Source organism: Desmodus rotundus, chromosome 2 (assembly GCF_022682495.2).
Source record: "Desmodus rotundus isolate HL8 chromosome 2, HLdesRot8A.1, whole genome shotgun sequence".
In the NCBI taxonomy this organism is placed as follows: domain Eukaryota; kingdom Metazoa; phylum Chordata; class Mammalia; order Chiroptera; family Phyllostomidae; genus Desmodus; species Desmodus rotundus.
Window position 1 is genome coordinate 177,212,771 of NC_071388.1, and position 21,336 is coordinate 177,234,106.

General features: G+C 41.3%; 1 protein-coding gene across 2 annotated transcripts in view; it reads left to right on the top strand.

The window, feature by feature from the left end:
• Positions 1-21,336, top strand: part of SLC39A10 (solute carrier family 39 member 10) — a 120,281-nt gene that overhangs the window by 7,140 nt on the left and 91,805 nt on the right. For both annotated transcript variants that reach the window (XM_053918892.2, XM_053918891.2), the window contains one exon: positions 348-429. The gene's annotated coding sequence lies outside the window, so the exon portion shown is untranslated. The remainder of the gene's footprint in view (positions 1-347; positions 430-21,336) is intronic.

The window sequence follows — 21,336 nt, forward strand, 5'->3', positions numbered from 1 at the left end:
CTGAGATTTTTTTTTCACTTTACAGTGACAACTACATGGCAAAGTCCTAACACTTCAAAGGTGTAAATCTTGAGGATGGTTATATTTCAAGTAAGAAATGAGAGTCCTGAGCAATTTGATGAAGCGGAATTTGGAGGTTCAGGTGCAAAGATCTGTGCTAACGAAAACAGAGAGAATTAACAGGCTATAAAAATCACAAAAGCTAGAACTATGCAGTGGATTAGGGTTTGATGGGGAGCCCTTGTGATGCTAATGAGGAGCAGCAAAGTGCTCTGAAAGGCCATCACTGGAATACAGCTCTTGGGTCCGAGGCTGAGACCGTTTTCATCTCTCACCCTGACTTGCAGGCCGCCAGTAGGAAATTTACAGGAGAGCGGAATTCCATCCTTTTCCTTTGGACCTAAGGCACCTTGAGAAGCGGTTGCCAGGGTAAGTCTTCTTATGTTCAACTCACTCTGGGGTTAAAAAATGACTACCGCGGCTGTGGGAAGGATATTCAGTGCCTCTCTGATGTGCCTGTTTCCTTCCTATTTAAACTTTTGCACATTATGTCGCAGAGGGTGGCACTTGCCCAGGATTTGAAGATGGCAGAGTGCTTCTGGGGCATTAGTGGTATAGTTTGTGGAAGATATAAACTTGAATGTCTTTGTAATAGATACTGACTATTCAAGGAAAAGTTTTGCTGCCTTTGATCTTAAGATTCATTACCTTGTTCTTTTAACTCTTCCAACCTCTTTCTCATGTTCTTAGCAGAGTTACAGATCTAGGAACTAATAATTATAGTGAAAAATGTAAGTGTTCGCCGCATAGAGAATTAAATTATTGATGTTTGTTGTATAAACAGGAACACATTCATCTGAAATGTTAAATCGTTAGATTTATGTTTTTAAAAGGAAGTCATTATAAGAAGAAACAAAACTCAGGTAATGGGTTCTTTGCCATCTCTCCAAGCAACGTTAAGTGTTCATTCAAGGTCTGATGAATCAGTAGTGTGGTCGACGTAATTATAATTGTGGGACCCAAATACAACATATACCACAAGTTTGATTTGATCCTCTGGAGATTCCCTTAAATTCTGAGAGTCTAGATTATAAGATGATGTAGAAAGTTGTATATATGACACAATTATCAGGCAGAACTTATGTGTGTGTTTGCAAGTGTGTGTGAGAGAGAGAGAGAAAACTTTGCAGTGTGGGGGAGCACACTACTCTTACCTTGGCCTAAGAATTAAACTGACATATAACAGATTAACAGGAGAAAAATACACAAATTTACTTAGGTTTTTTTTCATGTATGTTGGAGTCTTTAGATGGAAAATGAAGGTCTGTAGGCCTATCAGGCCCAAAAGTGTATATCCCCATTTACACAAAGAATGATAAACTGTGGGGATGTGACAAGATAGGGGTCCTGGGCTAGGGACAGTAAGTCGTGGGACAGTGACCAGTACCTGTAGGAGGGGAAAACCCACGGGAGATAAGGGCCATTTTAGTGAGTTTGTAGCAGTCCATTCCAGGTCAACTCCCAGTCTCTGGTGATAAGAAAGAATGTTCTCTTCCAGGGACAGGGAGGGCGCTTTCCTCATGGGAAATTTTACGACCTGCTTTTAGGAGGAAAAGGGGAAATCTGACAGCCCTCCACGCATCTGCTTTTTTCAAGTACTTTCAGCTCAAAATAATCAACACGCCAAAGTGGCATTCTGGGGTGGCTTGTTCTGAATAAGTTTACCTGATAAACTTTCCAAGTCACGGAAAAGGAAACAACAACAAGTCTTTTAAATTCCTAGTGTGGAAAAAGTAACTGTATCACAGACAGGGGTGCATACGTGTGCTGGTCGTTCACAACACGGCAGTTTGCGCGGGGGACACACTGCGGTCCTTCCGTTCACAGCCCGATGAACAGTCTGAGGTTTGCGTGTAATTTAGTCAGAAAATCAGCCATACGGTCAGCAAAGATTTTCAGGTCATTAGAAATTTGCACTATAACTTTTTAAATTAGCAAGATACATAAAATTATAATGAAAAAGATATGCTGCTGGCATGAATTCATGTCTTTAGATTGTTCATTGATCCCAAAATACTTGATGTGGTGAAGGAACATAATAGAAAAATAAAGGGACAAACTGAACACTAAAAAATTTTCCTGTTCAAAACCAGTCGATTAGAAAAACTTATGAAATGATGAAATGAACTATTAAGGGAATGATAAAGAGAAGCTAAGAAAGACAATAGATAATGAAAAAAGTGCAGGTAAATTTTCATATAATGTAAAGTATGCACATTAAGGCATTTAAAATGCGTGTGGAGCTCTCATAACGCTGACCTTAAAAGTGGAAGAATCAGAGATAATACAAACACAAAGGCTAAGGTCATTAAATAGTATTTGTTCCTGGGGAACTAATATTGAATGAAGAAGATGTGTAGCAATTTTTCAAATCCTGCCTTACGTTACACATTCCCTGCTGGAATTGCTTTGTGCTCTTAATTTTTTTTTTTTTTTTGGTATGTCGCACCTTCAGATTAGTTGTGCCGAGGGTACAATTTTTAAGATAAAAGAAAATTACTTACAGGCCCAGACAGATCTGTAGGCATTTTCAGTCAATGCCAACTGTGAAGCGTACTGGGCTGTCCACTCCCTGAGACAGAAGCTCAGGCTTCAGGCTATCGGAAGGCCTGAAGTGTGAATTAGCTCTGTGGATGCAAAGCCTCTTCTTACTTGAAATACTCTCAGCGCCCCAGTGTAGGAGGCCCACCCCAAGTTTATTCTGTCTTAGAAAGTAGTGATTTAGAGAGTTAAAGCCTTAAGAACTCGTGTCCAGAAATGGAGCTCAGGAGTAGCCTTGCAGGTGCCCTGACGATTATTTTGCCCCTCCCTGAAACAAAGCAGTGACGTGAGCACAGTAAGTAACCCTGATACCTGTGATGTCAGTGAAAATCGATGTTTGTGGGGTTAAGTTTTTTTTTACTGTGTCTCACTGTATGTGCAAAACTATTCAGGGTCTCACTTGTATAGATTCCATGAGATCGTCTTGTTCCAGATAATGTGAATCTTGAGGAGTTTTCTTTTTCTTCTGTTGACATGGGTGATGGTGGTTTATTTTGGCCTCTCTGGCCCCTCATCCCAATCCCCGAGCTGTTTTATCATGTAATATTTTTTTCAACAAGAGAACAAATCGCCTTTTACTTATGTACTTTTCAATGACTTTAAATCCTTGAGGGGCACAGCATCACATGGGTTCTGTGACCAGTGGCCTGAGCAGGAGGGCTGCTTCGGAATTTGGCACGAGCCAGCCACTGTTTCCTTGAGTGCGAGTCACCTTTCCCCAGGTCACTCTGGTTTTGTTTGGTTGGCCACCAGGAGCCACTGTGTTGCTCTTTGCTTTGTACACATAAGTACGTCTCTTGCCTGGACAGGATTCAGTTTCATCTAGAACATAAACACCTTTGATTTTAAGAAGAGCTGTGTGCTCCCTCTGGTTCCAGAGACCCCACTGATAGCCAGCAAAGATGACCTTGGACCATGGCCTTCCACAGGAACTTCCTGTTCCCAGCAGGGTCCACAGGTTCCAACATGGCAATAAGATGTACCATATAATAAGTTTAATAATTAAAAAATTAAGTTCTGGGTTATCTTTACTGAACCTACTCCACATAGCCAAGTAGGTATTTCTCAATTCTCTCTAAATCTATGGTGATCTAATCTTTTGTTTTTTTCCTTGATAACCTCACATGAAAGCGCAGGCCCTTAGATTATTTCACTCAAATCTGAAGTGCTTCCTTACTGAGGACGCCATCGAAATGCACAGCAGAGGCCAGGAATTTCCTCTACTTCTTAAACTTCCTTTGTTTTTGCTAATGTGCCATCCTCTTCAACTTGGGTTTCTATTCCCAAACCCCATTTCCCTCTTCTAATTCCCACAAACAGGAGTACTTTTTAGTTCTCAATGGCCAACACTGAAATGTTCATAGTTGAGAAAATAGTATACAGGAAATAAAGCTATGTGTAATAGAATCTCTCGTAAGTGTACCTCAGGTAGGAGAAGCGTTTCCCTACAATAAGTAAAGAACGGCCCACCGTTCACTGTGAAGCAAACGACTGGTTTCCAGGACTGCAGGGCGGGTGTGTGAGAAAGGAACCATAGACACAGCCCTCGCAGGGCCTGCAGGACAGCAGTGGGTGGAAATGACCAGGCCACTTGTCAGCACGTCCCTGATGACAACTGCAGTACCTCAGTGGACAAAGACGCATTTTGTGCTGTTCAAATCCCCGCATTTCAAGCACTTCTATGGAGCTCTAATAAGAAATACCTGCAGGCTGTCCAGACTTTACCATATTTAGTCCTTGATTCCAAAAGCCTTCCAAAAGAGCCAACATTGGCATTTCATTCTTTTTTAAAAATGATAATAAATTAAGGGTGAGTCCGGCCCCAGAGGTGAACTATATCTAGCCTACTCATTTTGGGGCCGAATGCCTTGAGAGCTTAGTTACCAGGCATCTCTGGATGTGCTATCTGAAGATTGGCAGTAGGTGGGGGGAAGGTAGAGGGGCATTGTTTTGCTTTTGATTAAGTATCCTGGTTTGTGTACAAGTAAAAGCAAAGCGCTGGGCTGCTACTGTTCCTAGTGAGATTCCAAACCCTTCTCCAGGTGAAACAGCAGCCTTCCAAAGTGAGTCATTGACTGCATTTGTAAAGCTGTAAAGGTGGGGTACCCCATATTGTAAAACAGGTCTCGGGATTTGTAACCACACCTATCATGTTATAAAAGAAAAGACAAGAAAAGCTGGAAAGCAAAGTCAAAACTATGCTCCAAAGCAAAACACTGACTCCAGCATTTTGGCAAGGGTTCTTTCTTTGATTGCAATCATTTCAAGGACTGGGTGGCCTCTTTCTCCAGTCTTCTCTCTTCAGAGAGGCAAATCGAAGCAGAAGAATTAGACTGATCTTTCTCCTGATAGGACCCAAAGGGCAGGATGGGATTGTGTAACACTGATGGAAAGAGGATGAAACTCTTGTTACTGTTTTCCAGAAGCGAATCTGAGGGTTGTCATGGTAACACACCAGGGTATAAACCTATTGTCAGCTTCAGGGTACAATTTTGGCTTACATTCTTAAAAGAGGATATCAAGTGCTTGCATTAAAGAGTGAGAGATGCATCTTTCTGGAAGCGGACTGAAACTGATTTCAGATTTGGGTTTGGCCTTTTGAGAGAGTAGGTGCGGGGAGAAAACGTAAATACATCCACTGCTATATTATGCTAAATCTGGGGGCAGAAGGCATGCAGAGGAGAAAGGGCTCCCACTTGGTAGTAGGACTAAAAGAATCGGAAAGTCAACAACAATTGGAGCGTTTGGGAATCTAAATTTGCACGTTCTCATCAGAACTGAAGTATAAGAGAAATTGCTGTCAACGAATTAGCTCCTTTGTTGTCCTCTTGCTGTTGTTACGGAGCACTCCATTTCAGCAGCTCCGATGCTGATGTTGTCCTATATTCTTTTCATGTTGAAGTCATTGCTTCTATGTATTAATAACTGTAACCAAGCAGCTTGGGGTCTGGCTGTCTTCCACTGTGTGCAAGTGTAACACAAGGATTTACGGAGAAGGAAAAAGGTCTTTATTAACAGGGTACCCAATAGGGGTGTGAGTGGTGGGCTGGGTGGGAGCATCCCTGCTCCAAGCCAACCTCTTCTGCAAAATATAGAAATTCCCTTATTCCCAGAAAGACAGAAATCCAAACCCATTCCCGGAAGTTCCCCATCATTCCTTATCTGTCCTTTTGGAGCCCAAGGAGGCTACACAAACAGGTCTCCAGCAATAGGCTCTCTCTCTCTCTTTGGGCTACGAACTTGTGGGTTCCAGTATTGACATCATCTTGTGTAGCTTCCTCTCTGTCCCTGGGTCTGGGTTGCATTGCTAGGTCACTCCAGCCAGTTATGCAGGGCATCCTTCCACGGAGCCCGGGTGCCCAAAACTGTTCTGCCTCTGGGGTGGGAGAACTTCCCCAGCCCACACGTCTGTGTGCTGTTCTCGAGGCAAGAGAGTGGAAACAGTCCAGGACCTTTACTGGGCGGCGCAAGGTCATAGCGTCCTCTACAGCCCACCTGCGGCAGGACACGTGTCCTGTGGGTGGGCCTGCTCCAAACCGTGTGAGCATGGCAAAGCAAGAACTGTAAGTGGCCCCCCCTTCCTGCAGGATGATGTGACACTCCATGCCCCACCCTGACCTGGGGCAAGGGGCAAGGAAGAGAGCGAGTGCTTCTGAAGCCATTTTAAAGCCTTAGCCCAGAAACCCATGCACAGTTGAGCGTCTGGCTTTTTAACCAATGTAGGCCAATGTCAGCCACGTCTGTCACAGTGTCTTTGCCCCTCGTCTGGCTGCCATTTTGCAGAAGGGGGCAGAAGTTTCCCAACCTGAGATGCACAGGCGCACAAGCATCTCGTCCTGAGGCAGGGCGTTCTGTCCCTCCAGCTAGCACAGGCTCTTTGCAGGCTGTGTCTTGAGCTGCTCAGCTGCAGGGGCAATGCACGCAGGTTTGTGCAGCCACACTGCCTTTGTTTACAGTAGTCCGGGGCTATGGGGAGGCTGTGATGCTGTTTCAGTTGTGATTTCAATCCAGGCAGCCTGCGGCACTTCCTGCAACCCACTCCAGTCTGCGGGGGAGGTGCTGGCTCTGGTGCTGCTTCTGGGGTCCCTTGCCTGCTCCCCAGCCAGCGAAGTCACCCTGTTACATAACTTCATATAGCCGTCCTCCTTTTTTACAGAAGATTATAAATGAAACAGGGTCTCATCGCAGCAGGTTACTTACAGACACTTGTTCCTGGTAGAAATCATTTAACACTATGGGATTGTGCAACTACATTTTCATCTAACTTTTTATTTGAGTATGGTAGTATCAAAGCTTACTTCTTTGGGGTTTGTTTGTTTGTTTGTTTGTTTGTTTAATTCACATGGCTTGTCTTTGGAGGACCAGGGCTCTGTACAAACAGGCATGTCTTCCTGGAGCTTTTACCTTTACTTGAAAATTAGAGGAGGACTTCTGGTAAAGACAGTGGCACACACAGCTCACCTCCTCCCACAAACACATCAAAATTACAAGTAAAATACAGAACAGCCATCACTCAGAACCATCAGAAATCCAGTTGAATGGAAATCTGACAAATACAGAATTAAAGAAACCACGTCCATCCATATGGTTAGGAGGGGCAAGGCATAGATGGGCTGGTTCCACATCCACGTGTGGTGGATAAAAATTCAGGAGGGATATCTCAGGAGCCAAGGGTTCATCCCAGCCAAGGGTTCTAGTGCCAGGAGATAAGACCCCAAAAATTCCAGCTGCAAAAACCAGCAGGAATTCAGTCGGTGGAAGAAACTTCTAGAGCCCCAAGTAGTTCCTCTTACAGAACCCACACTACACTCACCTACTCAGACTCACTTCCTCTGAGCTCCAGCAGTGGCATAGCAGCTTGAAAGGCACCAATGGCCTACAAGAAGGAACTGAAGTGGCTGGGATCAAGGAAAGCAGAGGCCTTTGCCCCTTTTCTGAACTCTACCCCCACAGAGCTGGCAAACTGGTGCCATATCTGAGACTCCATCAACCAGGGCGTTTGCCCCACTCTGGAAAACCCCTGAGACTCTGTCCCACCCAACTTACCAGCCCACCCAAGCTGCTTCTCCATATAAATGGCTGGTCTTACCTCATGCTTCACAACCTCCATAAACCTCTCAAACAAGCAACAGCTGGTTTCAGTGAGCCCCAGGCCTGCCACTAGTAGCAGCCAGCCTAGATTCATAACTTGGCTTCTCCTGGGAATTTCCAAGCCCAGCACATGTAGCAGTCATCTTAGATTGCTTTACAGCTCAGGCAGGGTGGCCCAGGGCAAAGCACCACCACCCTGTCCCTGCACAGCTGATCCTCCACGGTGGGCTAAGGGTGGTCAGTGGTCACAGCCAGTCCTTGCAGCTGACTGGCCTGGGTGAATCCCTCCCACTGACTTGCCAACAGCAATCAAGGCTCAACTACAAGAGAAGGGTGTACTCAGACCAAATGAAGAGCGCATCATGAGTACCCAGTTTAAGTCATAGGGGAGTCTGTGCCCTGGACCCTACAGGATACCTACCATATACCAAGCCAGAGAGTCAAAGCAGGTCTACCTAATACATGGAAACAAACACAGGGAGGCTGCAAAAATGAGACAAAGAAATATGGTCCAAATGAAAGAACACATAAAAGCTCCAGAAAAAGAGCTAAACATGAAGGAGATAAGCAATCCCTCAGAGGCAGAGTTCGAAACTGGTTATAAGGATGCTCAAAGAACTTAGTGAGGATCTCAGCAGCATAAAAAAGACCCAGGCAGTAACAAAGGATACACTAATTGAAATAAGAACAATTTACAGGGAAACACCAGTAGAGTGGATGAAGCCAAGAGTCAAATCAATGATTTGGAACATAAGGAAGCAAAAAACAACCAATCAGAACAACAGGAAGGAAAAAAAAATCCAGAAAAACTAGAATAGTGTAAGCAGCCTCTGGGACAACTTCAAGAGGCCCAACATCCTCATCATAGAGGTTCCAGAGGAAAATAGAAGGAGCAAGACATTGGAAATCAATCTAAAAAAAAAATAGTGAAAGAAAACTTCCCTAATTTGGTGAAGGAAATAGACATGCAAGTCCAAGAAGCACAGAGAGTCCCAAACAAGATGGATGCAAAGAGGCCCACTCCAAGACCCATCATATTAAAATGCCAAAGGTTAAAGATAGAGAATCTTAAAAGCAGCAAAAAAAAAAAAAAAAAAAAGCAGTTAGCTACTTATAGGGAGTACCCATAAGACTGTCAGAGCTGATTTCTCAAAAGAAACTTTGTAGGCTAGAAGGGCCTGGCAAGAAATATTCAAAGTCATGAGAAGCAGGAACCTATAGCCAAGATTGCTCTACCCAGCAAAGCTATCACTTAGAATTGAAAGGCAGATAAAGTGCTTTCCAGACAAGGTAAAGCTAAAGGAGTTCATCATTACCCAACCATTATTATATGAAATGTTAAAGGAACTTATTTAAGAAAAAGATCAAAATTATGAACAATGGAATGGCAATAAATACATATCTATCAAAAATTGAATCTAAAAATCAAACTAAACAAACAGGAAGAACAGAGAATCATGGATACAGAGAGCATTTTGATGGTTACCAGATGGGAGGGGGGTGTGGAGGAATGGGTAAAGAGGTGAAGGGATTAAGAAATACAAATGGATAGTTACAGAATAGCCATGAGGATGTAAAGTGCAGTATAGGAAATGGAGTAGCCAAAGAACTCATGCACATTTCCTATGGACATGAATGATGGTGTGGGTTTTGCCTGAGGGAGTGGGGGGTGCTGGGTGAAGGGAGGCAAAGGGGGAAAAATCAGGACAACTGTAATAGCATAATCAATAAAATATAATGAAAAAAGAAAATTAGAGGGAAAACAGATTATGGAATAAAATGTCAAATTCACAACGTTTAAAACAAAACGCAGAAGTAGAAGGAAACCTCGTGTTTGAGGCAGGACAGTGGGCACAACCTATGTCTCCCAGACCTCTACGATGATTCTCAACATAGTACTTTTTGGAAAATTTTTAGAAACTGCAATTCAAGCAGTCAGTCTCTTGGGGAATTTCTTAGGACAAAACCAAACAATGCAATATGTAAGGAAGGAGCCCCAAATTGTATTCACAGTTGACCCCTTGAACAACGCTGGTTAGGTGTGCCGACCCTCATAAAGCTAAAAATCCATGCATTAATTTTGACTTCCTTAAAATATAACTACTAAAAGACGGTTGTTGACTGGAAATGTTACTGATGACATAAACAGTCAATGAACACATATTTTGTGTGTTATATGTACTGTATACAAAATTACTACAATAAACTTAACTAGAGAAAGGAACATGTTATTAAGAAAATCATAAGAAGAGAAAATATATTTTACAATATTTATTGAAAAAAATCCAAAAAATAAAATATTAAAGGAAAAACTACACATGTAGTGGACCTGTGCAGTTCAAACTCAGGTTGTTCAATGGCCACTGTAATTATTTACATTTGGTTTGGGGTCTTGTGACTTCCCTTTTTACAGTAATTACAAGCTGGGGTGTGGCTTAGTGTGATTCCAAGTCAGAGGTCAAACAATCTTTTCCCCAAATGCCGAAATCAGGTCTGCCACCTGTTTTTCTACAGCGTGCAAGCTAAAAATGGTTTTAACAGTTTTGAATGGTTAAAGAAAGTCAAAAGAAAGAGTATTTCATGACATGTGAATATGACATGAAATTCAAATTTCCAGCATAAAGTTTTATTGGAACACAGCCACGCTCATTCACTTATGCATCATCTGGGGCTGTTTTCTCCCCATAAGGGCAGAGTTGAGCAGGTGCCACAGAGACCATATGGACCACGAAGCTTGAAATATTAATGGCTGGTCCTTTACAGGCAGTGTCAGCCAAACTCTCATCTAAGTCATGATCCCACTACTGCCAAGCGACAGCCTGGGTGGTCTACGTACAGGGTGGGCCAAAGCGGGGTTACAGCTGTTCATGGGGAAAAGAAAATGATAATTAATAAATAGTAACGCAAGAATAAGCTCTGTTTCGAGTACTCACAACTCTAAACCTATTTTTGTCACACCCTGTATAAAACATCAGTCAAATGATATTAATACTCCACTCACGGCAGCTGTTCTAAAAGAGTTTAGTGTCCTGCTGCGAGAGGCCTGGAGATGTGCAGAGACCAGATTTCTCAATGGTAGGACTGCCAAGAAGATAAGATACAGAAAGAGAAAACAAGAGATACTGTAACACTCCTAAGTTACCTCTCTTAAAGAAAATGGAAAACTTTTCAATGATATTTTCTGTTAGTTTTCTTTTTCATATGAAAAGCCAAAATGCCCTAGTTTCAACCCCATGGAAACTAGAGACTCCCACTTGATTGGTGATTTTTCTTCCAGAGGAATTAATGATCGGTGTGAGCAAGTTCAAATGTTGACCTTGTTTGTCAAACTGTCTGAGGCTGAATGTTCTGGGAAATGGACAAAAGGAAGGAAGCGTTTAGATATGTATATTCTGAGATTTCATTCATCTTGGATTAACTGAAGAAACCATAACCATAGCTTTCTGAGCAAATGATGACCAGCTTGCTTACAGAGGAAAGGTTTCTTTTTTTTTAATTAAAACTCCAATTGTGATTCTAATTTAGCCAAGCCTTTTGTCTCAGTGCAAAATCTGGAGAATGTAGTATTTTTTCTTAGGTCCTAGCACATCTTTTTAAAAAACAAGCAAACCAGCAAGCAAAATAGAGACAGACTCCTAGATAGAAAGCAGGCTGGCAGCTCTGGGGAGGGGGTTGTCAGAGGGTGGAGGCATCAAGCAAAAAGGAAAAAAGACTCACAGACATGGACAACAGTGTGGTGACTGCAGGTGAGGGGGTGTTAAATGGAAATGGAGAAAATACAACAAAAATTTGAAAAAAACAGAACATCGATTTACAGTTAGCATTGTCTTGTGTGAGTGCTTCTCAGTCTTTCTGCTGTTCACATGAGGTGAACCCACAGTTATACATAATCCCAGACCCACTGACTATGACATAGGCTCTCATTTTATCCTCAGGCTCGTACAATGCAGTTGAATGCAAGGAAACTGTGAATCTACTCTTGTATATATTTTAAGTAAACTTAAGTGCTTGCATGTCATTTTTATGGCTTGTAAACAACAAAGCCGTTGAGGCACGACTCCTGCAAACTAGTCACAACCCCTCTGGTGAATGAGAACTATGGCCTTAAGCTGAGAACACATTTAATTTGGGTTACACAGTCGGAGCATTGGAGGTCCTGGCCCTCGAGCCTCTGCAGAGCATTCTCTGGACAGCAACCTGGGTAGCAGCGGAGGAGCTGGCTTCAGCATCATCTTCGTAGTACTTCCTGTGAGCAGTTGTTTGTAGAAGCTGAGCTTTAAGTCTCACAGCCCCACATTTGGATCCCCCTCTGCCACCCTTTGCTCCTTTTTGAATCCATTGTCCATCAGTGCAGTTCGGTTCCAGTGGACTCGGGTACAGGTAAGTAAGGGATCAACCCTCAGCCTTTTGCCTTTCCCTGCAAATTGCCAAAGGTTCTCAGAAACCTCACAAACTGCTGGGAAAAAGGTTTCATTGTGTAGGATTACGTATTTCTGTGCCTGCTCTGTAGTATTTTGAAGAATGCTCATCTGGGGGAGCATTTTCTCCATCCGTTGAGATTTTGATTCTTGGCAATTATCAGTTTGGCACAAATAAATTTTAAAAAAAGAATGTTCTTTTTGACATGAAAGGCACTCTTTCAACATCATACCAACTCAGAATCCTTTGCCCTTAAGATTTAAGACAACAGACACTTCAGGAATGAGTACCCATCATAATCATCCCATATGGAAAAAAAATCGTTAGGTACCATAGTGCCTCCTTTTAAAACGTTTTTTAAAAAGTTTGAAAAATAGAGGGAAAGGTTTTGGTACAGTGGATCTAGATTAAAAGGATACCTACATTTAAGGAGAAAATGCAATTTCCTAAGTCAACACGCTGGTGTTTAGATTTCTTCTGTCTTTCATGACGGCTTGTGGCTTCCTCAGACTTCAGAGCACAAGAGATCAGCCAGGGAGTGCCAGGCAGCAGCTGGGTGGCACAAGGCAGGTTAGGATAACCGTGTGAATCTGCAGGGAATCTTCAATCTCTGGAGAGTAGCAGGTCTACTTACTCAAAAGAACACAATCCTAGCCCTGAATTGGAAGACAAAAGGCCCTTGAATGTGAAAATGGTGACTAGTCATATATTCTGCAGAAGCAAGAAGTCTGTTCTGAATACAAGGCTTGCTGAGAAAACCAAGGTTTACTTAATATCAGGTCTCTAGATAATGCATTCATATAATACAGAACTTAATGCCTGGAAATGGCCTACACTACTCGGCAGCCACAAACCCACACTAAGGCTGCCTACAGAGCCCCGTTCATCCAGTTGGACTTTTCTATTTTTGCCTCCTGATCAAGAGATAAAGCTCTTTCTTTCTTGATATAAACATTTTTTTCTTTTGGACTTTTGAGCAATGTTCTTTCTCTTAGTTTATTTTTTCTTACTGTCTTAAATACTTTGTACCAAAGTCATATTTTTTAATTTTCACTACTGTGTTCATTTTCCCTATTAATTTTTTTTTAGTAATTGTATTACTTAAATTTTAAATGTGAATATGCTGTTGCTTTCAAATATCCCTTGGCAAAAGAAATGATAGGATTTGATGGACTTCCTTAGCATATCAGAAATTGACTTAACAATATTGAAAAAAAAAAAGAACCTACCTTGGGAGGGGGCTATGGGAGAATGGGTGAAGAGGTGAGGGAATTAAGAAGTACAAATAAGGCCCTGGCTGGTGTGGCTCAGTGGATTGAGTGCTGGCCTGTGAACTGAAAAGTCACTGGTTCAATTCCCAGTCAGGGTACATGCCTGAGTTGCTGGCCAGGTCCCTTCCCTTCTCTCTAAATAAATAAATAAAATCCTAAAAAATAAAAGTATAAGTAGGTAGTTACATGACCAATGGACATGAACAGTGGTGTGAGGATTGTCTGAGGGAGTGGGGAATGGGGCTTGGTGGGTGGGGCGGGGGGCAAAGGGAGAAAAATGAGGACAATGGTAATAGCATAATCAATAAAATATAATTAAAAGGAAGAAGAAATCTACCTTTGATTTGACTGGATTTTTTATGTCATTTATATAACATAGTTTTAGCTTTATTGAAGTATAATCTATTATATACAATAAAAGTCAATAATTTTAAGTGTATATTTGGAAGAGTTTCGACAAATAAATAAAGCCCTGTAACCATTACCAAAATCAACATACAGAACATTTCCATCACCTTCAAGGACTTTTGTCCTGCCCCCCTTTTGTTAACCTCCCCCCACCCAGCCCCTGAAGGACCACCATCTTTCTGTCACTACAGCCTGCCTGTTAGAATTACACATAAATGAAGTCATATTGTGTGTATTCTTTTGTCTCTAGCTTCTTTCACTCAACATGATACTTTTGAGATTTGTCCATGGTTGGGTAGGGTGTTCTTTTCTATAACATGTATCAGTAGTTTATCCCTTTTATTGCGAAACCATTTTCCATTGTATGAGTCTCCCACAACTTATCAGTTTACCGGCTGGGTTGTTTTCACTAACAATGCATAAGAGCTTCAGTAGTTCAACATAATCACCAAAGCCTGGTATTGTGGCTATTTTTAACTTCTGTCATAGTGGTAATTTATGTGGTTTTGACTTGCATTTTCCTAGTGAACAATGATGTTTATGTCATTTGAAAAGACTTTTGATTTCATTGATTTTTCTCTTCCTGTTGTACACTTTCTGATTCACTGATTTCTGCTCTTTCTTTCTTCCTTCTATTTACCACGAGTTTAATTTGGTCTTATTTCTTTTCCTTTTTTTGTTTTGGTGGAAAATGTAGGCATCCATCTTTAAGTCTTAATTTGGTCGCTTAATGTAAATGCTTGATATTTCAGCTTAGATCTTTCTTCTCTTCTAATATAAGTATTTAGTATTACAAATTTCTCACCAAACACTACCGTAGCTGCGCCACATTCATTTTACTGTGTTGTGTTTTTATTTTTATGCATTTCAAAGCTTTTTCTTCTTTTACCATGTCTTATTTAGAATTAGCATGTTGCCTTAATCCAAATATTTAGGAATTTTCCATGAATCTAAAAAATTACTGGTTTCTTGTTTTCATCCATTGTGGTCAGTGGCATAGTTTTGGGTTTTGTTTTCAATTCTTTAAAATTTATTGATATTTATTTTAAACCCCAAATCTGATGTATCTTTTTGAATGTTCCATGCAGTGTTAAAAAAAAAAAAGTGAATTCCGCAGTTTCTGGATGGAGTGCTCCGTGTGTGTCAGGTAGGTCAGGCAGGCTGATAGATGGCACAAATAGTTCTTGTTTACTGCTGCATCCCAAGTAACTCTCAGTTCCTTATTAACGTTTGTTACCTGAATGAATAAATGAATGAATGCATGATCTATACCATGGCTGTGGTTATTATTTTTGTCCTCCACTGTGAATTCTCAATAGTGAGCTGCCAGAAGAATAGTCTCAGACCCAACCAGTGTATCTAGCGCCCTGACACCTAAACAGTTGTGTATGAGCGGTAAGCTGGAAGGCCATTCAGATGGCATGGCTTCCCTTTTAGGTCACTTCTAAATCTGTCACTGCAAAGTTTACGGTGTATTCCTTGTTATTTAAAGTTTGAGAGATCGCCGATTATTTTTTTCTAAATATAAACTGCCTTTCAATAGTGTTCTGAAAGAAAGCATCAGAGAAAAAGAACTTAAATATATTTAAGGAGAATCAGCACCAATTCAATTTCATGAAGGGACAGCTGCAGCTGGGGATGGGAAGAGGCCACAAGAGGAACTGTGGCACTGAAATTTTTGTGTCGTAAGTACATTCTTTAGTGGTTGAAAGAAATTTTAATGTACTCTCCCTTTACACAGCTTTTGTTACTTTGCATGATTCTTTTCAAAAGAGTTATCAGTCATATCTGTGGCGCAGAATAAAAATGGTAGTTCTTCCAATCAAGATTATCAGTCTTTGAATAACAATGAAAAAATTTTTTTAAATTATGTAAAAAAAAGACTCTCAGTCTTTTTAGAGTAGCCTCACCATTCTCCCCAAAAGTTGTATCTCATATTTATTTCTTTAAAAAAAATTGGGCATGTCAACATTAGTTTTATTTTGAGTCTTTTACAACACTCCTTGGCATTACTGTAGACACACTTGCATGTCGGAAAACCAGGATTTCTGGATGGAGACTGTAACCGCCTTGTAATGGGGAAATGTATTAACGACAGTTGTAACTTGAGTAGTCTCCGAAGTAGTAGGAGAGTTATATTTTTCTCCATTAACGCATCAAAATCCACATAAAATTAGTGCATTATTGATGTCCATCTCTGCTTTCTGTTGTTTCAGTTCTCTAAGAGACGAGTGCACTTCTCTTATTTTTGTTTTTTAACTCCCTCCAAAAAACCCTTGATAAGAATCAGGTCTGGCCAGTTTTGTTAGTTCTCTCTCGGCTTAAGCATAAGTGCTATCTTTAAAATCAGACTCTGGCTTGCTAGTCTAAGGGGTTGCTAATTAGGCCAAAACATGCCTTAACCTGAGAATTTACCATCATAATTCCAAGTGTTAATATGTAGGAAATCTGGCCAAGAGAATATCATGTGTAGATTTGGGGGATTAAACCTATTGAAACTGATTTAATGCAATTCTCTGTAAAAACTTTCTTCTACCCCGCATTGCCCCGCCCCCCACCCAAAAGATTTGACTTGAGTTAGATACTTCTCTAAGTAAGTGCACATTAACTTATCACATTCTTGTCTTTAGGTCACGGTCTTCTACATTTTCCTTCTATTTCTTCTGTAATTCCTCCTACAAAGGAATCTTTGTGGCTTGTTTTTTAGATAATCAGGAAGAATGATTCTGCTCTGGTATGAAGGAGAATCAATTCAAAGGCAACAAGAACTGCTCAGTTTTGAGAGCCTGGGAAGGCGGCCATTAGCCACAGCTTTGGGGACCAGCACTGCCCGACAGAAGCCCCTTGTAGGAGCACTTCTGAAAGAAGTGGGTTGTGTGAGGACTTAGGCAATGGGGGCCCAAGCTACTCGTCCCCTGGCCTCCAGGGCCTCCAGGGCCCACGCAGCTAGTAAGCCAGCACCATCCCCGATTCCACTGATGCCAAGAGGAGGAAATACACGCTCTCCTGAAATGTGGGTCATAAATAATGGTGCAGAAATATGGGTCCTCTATGTCACCCATACTTGGGAATTAAGTCAGGTTGTTCTGAGTGGCATCTGGAGTCTTTAGTGCCTGTCTGCTTTTGAAAAATCTTTCACTGGCTTTGAGTGCTGTCCTTTGTCTAGTGACTGAAAGAAATTTTAACATACTCTCCCATTTTGAGGCTGCATGGGGCCACTGGCTAGTTCTTGCCTGAAGTGGAAAAAGCATCCCTTCCTCAGAGGTAGGTGGATACAGCCTTGTGTTAGGGCTCTTGGCTTTGCCTACTGACCTGTTGTAGTAACAGCCCACACAAGTGTGTATGTGGCTGCCCTCTGCTTATGTCTATGACCAGGGCCCTAGAATCACTCTTTTTTAAAATTGAATTTATTAGGGGTGACTCGGGTTAACAAAATCATGCAGGTGTCAGGTGCATAATTCTACATAGAATCATCCTTACCAGGAAATAATCTGTCCTGAATATTTTGGGGATCACCTCTAGATTGTGATAGCCAGGAACTACAGAGGAGTTGCTGGACAGATAAGGCTGGCAATTGTCAAAAAGTGCTGCAGAGAAAAGCCATAAAGCAGGAAAAAAAACCATATCTGCTCTTTCTTAAATTTGGCCTCTTAGCTTAAATTTCTCATCCTCAGAGAAGTCTTCCCTTGCCCATACATCTAGAGTGGAGTGCCATTTTTTTTCTTTATATGTGACAATTATTGTATTTGTGTGTTTATCTTGTTCATTACCTGTCTTTTTCACTGTCTTTGTGAGATATTCACCAATACACACCCAGCACACAGTGCCTACTCAACGGAGAACTGGCATTTACTAAATATTTGTTGGGTGAAGGACTGTCCTTAGCGACCTCAGACGGCAGCAAGAGTGGGAGGTATGAAGACCATCTAAAATAACCCGAAGACAGGGTGGGCAGCAGCCATTGATCAGAGGGCACAATCTGTTTGATTTCTCCTACTACAGTGGGCTTTCCTTGACTTTTACCTTTTTTTACAGACAAGAGCAGCTGAGCAGTTGATTTTTTTGTTTGTTTGTTTTTAGATTGGCGTTCACTGGCAGGCATTGTGCTAAGTGCTTTATTTACATACATTATGTCATTTGACCTGTACAGCAAGTACTATGTGAAGTAGGTATAATTGTTATTTCATTTCACATATAAGAAAACTGAGACTTGGGTATGAGGGTGGCAGTGGCAGATATATAACTAATATAATAAATGACAACATGGGGACTCAAACCCAGGTCTGTCCAACCTCAAATACCACACTCTTACAATGTATCGAATGTGTCTGTTTCTTGACCCCAGTGAGATGGAGCAAGAGAGGCAAAGTGCAAGCATGAATCACAGGCTCCCTTAGCCTGCGCCCAGTGGCCCAATCTGCATTTGCTCTTTCCAGGTAGTAGAGGATTTCTGGTTCTGCCTGCATCCTGATCTAGTAAATCACGTCCTCCATGTCCATTACCTTATTTTGCTTCCTCGCTGGCGCTCGATCTGTACGCCTCGGACAGAGTTTCCACACGGCTTCCACATTCCTGGCCGGGTGCTGGCTATTTCTCACCCTCAGCAAGGCATGAAGTCTGCCAATACAGCTCGACAGCACACAGCGCTCAGTCTCTGGTGGAAGTTTTTTCCCCCAAAGTTTTCATCGTTTAGCCTTTCAGTGTTGAGTCTTCTGTGATGGCGGCCCAGAGCCCTGACTGTCTGGAAATGTTAGCCACTTCCAGAAAAAAAGCACAGGAGACTGCTCCTTGAACCTAATATCACAAATATGTATTAGATTTTCTCACCCCAAATGATCAAAAAAACTTCCAATTTCATGTATACACATTCTATATATTTACTTGCTAGGTAGAACATTATGGCAATTATTTGAGATATATATATATATCTTTTATATATGTCTTTTATATATATCATTTCAATATATGCAAATGTGTTATAACTTTTAAAATTCTCCATTTAAACATATGTGTTGAAGGTCTAGGTGACAGGAAGAAATAAAGATAAATAAGTTGACTCCAAGAGGTTACAAAATCTAATCTTAATCATTTAAAACAAGACCCAGATATAATGGGATATTTTGATCTTTTTAAAATCCTAATGTCTCTTCATAAAGCAATCTGACACACCAACCTCCTACCAAGAGGACTTGTTCCTTCTTTTCTTTGTCTCACTGCTGATAGTTTGGTAGCTCATCTTGCAGATTCCAGCGCAGGGGCACAGGGGATGGTACAGAGGAGCCTGCACTCTCCTTCCCTTGACCCCGGTGAATTTTGCAGATGGAAAAATTGGGGCCACTGAATCTATGGCTGTTCCAGATCTGAATGTGGGGTAACATGGAGACATGCCATCCAGTGATTCTCTAGGTTTTTCTGAGCACAATGTGGATATGGCTGAAGACAAGCTTAAGCTTTATTTTATTTCATAAACTTGTGAAAGTTGCACTTAATTAATGCATTTTAATTATCCTTGATTATTATCCATGCTAGCCAGAAAGTAATTAAAATCAGAAAAACATTTCTGTCTGCATCTCAAGGCCTACACTACCAAACATTTAGAACAGCTCACCTTGAGCTCTTTCAAAAAAGAGTATTATAATTTCTTATAGTGGAGTTTAAAAGTCAACCATGTTACTTTTCTTTATGTTGTTTTTGGTCACTGTACCTTCATAGTGTGTGGTAAAGATGAAGGTGTTAACTAAAATGAACTTTTTCAATGTGCTAGAAAAAGGGATCTTAAGCAAGGTCAAGCCGTTTATTTCAATTCAGTAAACATTTATCAAAAGCCTAGGACCAGGCTAGGTGCTATAGGCAGAGAGCACAAAGAGTAGCAGAATCTTAATGGGGAGAGGAGACAATACAGAAATGACTATTTATGGAGTAGGACAATTATTTAAATGAGGGGGGAGATTTCAGCTAAGGGACAGGGAGTAGGGAATATTTGAGCAGTTGGTGATTGGTGGTGGTAGTGATATCCTTTCAGTTAAGAATTCCTCCAGACCACAGCCTCCCGGAAGGCGGCACATACAGGGGAGTGAAGCTTCCCAGGTTTCTGTTTGGGGCATTACTTCTCTTCCACTCACATCTCTCTCTCTTTCATCCCCACTTCCCTCTCCAAAAGAGGGAAGAGTCATGGAAGGGAAAAGTACTTTTCTTTCTCCTCAGATAAAAAATGTACTGTTTTTCCTGTGCCAATGAGATAGACAAAGTACTTACAAAATATGCTCAGGTAGAATAGGAGCATAGTCCAGCCTCTGAGAAAGTGGGACAAACCTTTGTGGATTTCAAAGGGGTCACTCAAAGGAATAAAAAAGTTGGAGCATGTAAAGAAAAGGAAAAGCCAGGATGTGTGGGTTGCCAGTTCAATATAGTCATGGTGTTATAAAAAGATCATTCCAAAAGACCGTGTTTTATTTATTTAATCAAGTAATTACACTTTCTCCAAAACTTTTGGACGCAAACGCAGAAATAAAGGTATTCATGAAGTCAAGCCTTGCCGTTGCCAGGAAGTAGTAGAGAAAGCCAATTTAATCTCTGCTACCTGTTCAAGTCCTAAGGGGAAGATGAGCTCATGAATGCATATATAGATCATCACAGGCTGAATTAAGATACATTAAATATGAAAGTCGGATATAGCCCCTGAGGGTTACACAACATAAAAAGGATAACTGAAGAACAACGTAAAGCTTTAAAAGGAGGGAAACCCAAGATCCTCGCTGGCTGGTGAAAGTAGTTAGCGCTCACTCTGCAAGAGAAACAGTTTACAGAAGGGCTGGGGTATGAAGACCCTCGCACTCCAACTAATTTAAATGAATGTAAATTTAGAAGGAGGGACTAGCTTTACCCTTCCATTTGGGGTCTGCAGCCTCTGGACCTGACAGGGTTCTACAGCTTTGACCTGACTTGGATTAAGCTGAAGTAAAGAGGTAAAGATCTGAAAGCATCTACTGAAATCTTCAAAGGGTAGGTTTGATGTGTGTGTGTGTGTGTGTGTGTGTGTGTGTGTGACCACTTTTTCCAAAATGGTATAGTTATTTAGTAAAGTACATGCTATTGGCTAAACAGTTGAACATTTATTTTAATAGTTAATTCTGGGGTAACACTGCCTTCAGTACTACAGGGATCAGCACAATGAGTGACAGATATGCCACCCTACACATGCCAGGAAGTGTCACATTTGGAGGGTCTGCAGCGCAACGAACTTTTGGTGCATTAATGAATTGGCATTACAGGGGATTCAATTGGGATGAAGAGTAAAAACTTTCAAGACTTTAAGGTAGAATAAAGTGGCAACCAATCAAAAAAAAGAAATATGTAAATTCATACAAAGGACTAGAAGAAAATGTGAGTTTAAAATTAAGAGAATGCTGAGACTATGGAAAGCATTAAAAATGAAGAGGCAGGGCTCTGGCTGGGTGGCTCAGTTGATTAGAGCTTTGGTTGGAGCTTTGGCCCAATACGCCAAGGTTGAAGTTCGATCCCTGGTGAGGGCACATACAAGAATCAA